The sequence below is a fragment of the Crocuta crocuta genome, unplaced genomic scaffold (assembly GCF_008692635.1).
Source record: "Crocuta crocuta isolate KB4526 unplaced genomic scaffold, BGI_CrCroc_1.0 scaffold35, whole genome shotgun sequence".
In the NCBI taxonomy this organism is placed as follows: Eukaryota; Metazoa; Chordata; class Mammalia; order Carnivora; family Hyaenidae; genus Crocuta; species Crocuta crocuta.
Window position 1 is genome coordinate 8367538 of NW_027530625.1, and position 3975 is coordinate 8371512.

Genomic DNA, 3975 nt, shown 5'->3' on the forward strand with positions numbered 1-3975 from the left:
TTGCCTTTTCCCTGACCTGACTGGGAAAGCTTGGAGTTTCTCATCACTGAGTGGGACAAAGCTACATACGTCTTTCCTCTGGCTTCTTTCAAAATTCTTATTTATCTTAGATTTTCTGTAGTTTGAAAATGATATGCCTAGTTGTGGTTTTTTGGCATTTATATTCTTGGTGTTCTCTGAGCTTCCCGGATCTGTGATTTGGTATCTGACATTAATTTGGGGGGAAATTCTCCATCATTATTTCAAATATTTCTTCTTTCTTCTTCCAGCAGCCCCATTATGCATACCTTACACCTTTGGTGGTGGTACCACAGTCCCTGGATACTGTTTGTTTTTCAATCTTTGTTCTCTTTGCTTTTCAGTTTTGATAGTGTTTACTGCTATATCCTCAAGCTCAGATTCATTTCTCAGCCGTGTCCAGCCTACAACTAAGCCCATCAAAGGCATTCTTCATTTCTGGTACAGCGTTTTTAAATTTCTAGGCCTTTTTAGTTCTTTTGTAGAATTTCCATCTCTGTACTTACACTGCCCATCTGCTCTTGCACGCTATCTACTTTATCCTTTAGAGCCCTTAGCACTTCAATCATAGTGGTTCTAAATTCTCAGTCTGTTAAGTCCAAAATCCTGGCCATGTCTAGGGCTGATGCCTGGTCTGTCTCTTCAAATTGTGTTTTTACCTTCTGGTATGCCTTGATTTTTTTCATGACAGTGAGAAATGATGTACCGTGTAAAAGCAAGGGTTGTACGTGGGATTTTATTGAGTATGTCATGGCGAGGTGTGGGGGGGTCAGGGGAAGTGTTTTATGGTCGTATGGTTAGATCTCAGTCAACATGATAGTCCTTTTACCACAGGACTGTTAACTCTAAAAGTGTTTTTTTGTTTTTTTTTTTCCCTTTAGAAGAGGATGGCCAGAAATGGCTGGTATCGGGCATTTCCCTTCCCCCAGGTAACTGGAGCTCACTGGATTTGGGTATTCTCCTGCCCCCAGGTCATTCAGGTTCTGGTAATACCCGGGAAGATTAGGCTCCGGTTAGCCAGTTTCTCCTGAGGGCAGGTCTAACTGTTGTGTGATCAGAATGTTCTAGGGTATTTCAAAATGGCTCCCTTTCCCTTCTCCCCGCTGGAGGAGCAAGGTTTTTTTCCCCCCCTCTGATATTTCCTGTGGAAACCTGGTCAAGCTCCTGGAGGTAAATCTCATGAAACTGTGGGCCCTCCCCTAAGAATCAATGGCCCCAGAGTTTTTAACTCTCAGAGATGTCCACGCTAAGGCTCCAGCAATTACTCAGTTACAGTGTGGGTTTTCTTACTCAGCACTGGGTCCTGTGGCTGTTTCCATTTGTGGTCTCTGCTCATGTAAACTGTTACTCCCTTTGCCGGGCTCTCTTTTAATCTTTGAGGCAATGTGTTGCTTACGTCCTCTTCTCCTTCACAGATTCCAGAAGAGTTGTTGATTTTTCAGCCAGTTCCGCTTCTTACTTGTTAGGATGGAGGGGTGGCTTCTAAGCTCCTTAAATGTGGAACTGGAAACCAGTAGTCCCCTAGGCCATTTTTAATTGGATTATTTGTCTTTAGTAAGTTGTAAGACTTCTTTACATACTCTGGCTGCCAGGACTTTGTTATATTTATTTGCTGCAATAATTTTCTTACAACTTATGGCTTTGTTATTTTCAAAAGTATCCTCAGAAGAGCCTAAGTTTTAGATTTTGATGAAGTCCAATTTACCAGTGGCTTCTTTACTGGTTAGTGCTTTTTGCGTCCTAAGGACTTATAAAGATTTTGTTGTACATTTCCTTCTAGAAGTCTTAAAATGTTAACTGACTTTTGTTGTAAATGTATGCGACAAAGGTCTAGATTCCATCATTCCAGGTTTCCCAGCACCCTATTTGGAAAAGACCGTCATCTTTGGTACCAGTTATTGATTTATTGGCTTTCAGTGCTCAGAGGGAAGATTATAGCCGTAGACACCATCGTTTAAAAAAAAACTCAAATCACTCTACACTTTGAAAATCCAGAAAAAGAATAGCAAAGAGAACCCAAGGTTATCAAAGGAAGGAAATAATAAAGATAAGACTGGGGGGGAATGAAAAACAAGAGACAATTAACAAGGCAAAATTTAGTTCTTTGAAAAGGTTAACTAAATTGGCAAACATTTAGCTAGACTGACAAAAAAGGGGGTAAGACCCAAATCGCTAAAATCAGAAATGAAAGTGTGGACATTAATTAGAGAAATCAGAAAGGTTTAGGAGAATACTAATAAAACTGTAAGGCCAGCATGTTAGATAACCCAGATGCAGTGAACAAATTCCTAAAACCCCACAAACTATTGAAATTGACTCAAGAAGAAACAGAAAGTCTGAAAGACCTATTGAGTCGGGAAAGGGTTAACGGAAGGCAGGGACAGATGAGGGACCTTAGGGAGGCTGAATGCAGACTCAGGTGGGAAGGTTTTTTGGGGGGTGGGGGAGGATAAATGCATTCCATCCCTGCCTGTGTTAGGTACCATGGATGGAATCTCACAAACTATCCAGTTCCTGATAAGGTCCCAATATAAAGTCAGAGACAAAAATCTTTGGCACAACCCAGTCGGGACGCCTCTTACCCTGAGAGCTTTTTGTACTTTTGCTCAATACACTCTCTCACCTTGCTCACTCTCTACCATCTGTGAGATTCATCCCTCAACTCAGTGAGACAGGGGCCAGCGTCTCTCCCACCCACCTGTAACATTTTGGTGCTAAACCCAAGATTGGCTCTTTGGAGGGTAAACAGCGGAGTCTTTCCTTTCCTTTTCTGAATGGAGGATCGCCTTACCAAGACTCTCAAAACCCAGCACGTGTCGGCCAGTTAAAAGCGAAGAGTATGGCCACAGGTCTTAAGTCTCAGGTGACAGGCTTCTGGGTAGAGGTTTGGTCAGTCCCCCTTGGAACGTTGACCGAAGCCTGACCAAGTCCACTTTCTCCTCTTCCCTTACTCTTCCTTTGCCTGTCCTTCTTAAATGGCTTTTGAAACACTTCCAGGGGCACCTGGGGGGCTCAGTCGGTTGAGTGTCCGACTTCAGCTCAGGTCATGGTCTTGCAGTTCGTGAGCTCAAGCCCCGCGTCGGGCTCTGTGCCGACAAGTAGCTCAGAGCCTGGAGGCTGCTTCGGATTCTGTGTCTCCCTCTCTCTCTCCCCCTCCGCTGCTCCAGTTCTGCCTCTCAAAAAATAAATGTTAAAAAATTAAAAAAAAAAAAAAAAAAATGCTTTTCCATCCCCTGATGATCAGTATGCTCCAGCAATTAGAACTCATTTCAGGATCTGGAATCCCTCTTCCTTCCCTGTAACTTTCTCCAAATACCTGGGGATCTCAGGGGCGCAGCAGTTTCGGAGGCGGTCCTGCTGATAGTCACTTAGGGAGGGAATGCTGTCTGGGTAGCTACCAGGACCTTCCCTTTAAGACTGTCTGTCATAATAGTCTAGATCAGAGAGAGAGAGATCTTTCATGCTTTTCTGTTGTTTGGTGAGATCTATATTTTGTTGTCAGATACAACTCAGGCTGAACTGTGGCCAGGACTCTAGGCTTCAAATATCAGCAGACAATACTGGTAGAGTCACCCCTTTCTATCCCCAGGGTTGGAACATGAAGGATGGGAACACAGATCTACCATCAGTGGCTTCTTTGGGCAACAGGGCAGCAGGAACCTTAACAGGATGCATTCTTGAAGCTTTTTGTTTCAACAACAAAAGGTCAGGAGCTGTAGTGCTGCCAGATCTCAAGGATTACAGCCTTCGGTCGGGCCCCATCTGCTGATAGGACATCAGGCATACAGGAAGAAAGGATGCTTGGGGGTGAGGTGAGGAAATAATTAACCTTATGGACTAGATTCCATGGGTTGGGGGTGCAAGAAAATTAGTACGACCCAGTCATGAGGGCCCAACCAAGGCGGCTCCAAAGAATGGGGTTGTGAGGGACTTTCTCGGCTACATGAAAAGTTCATC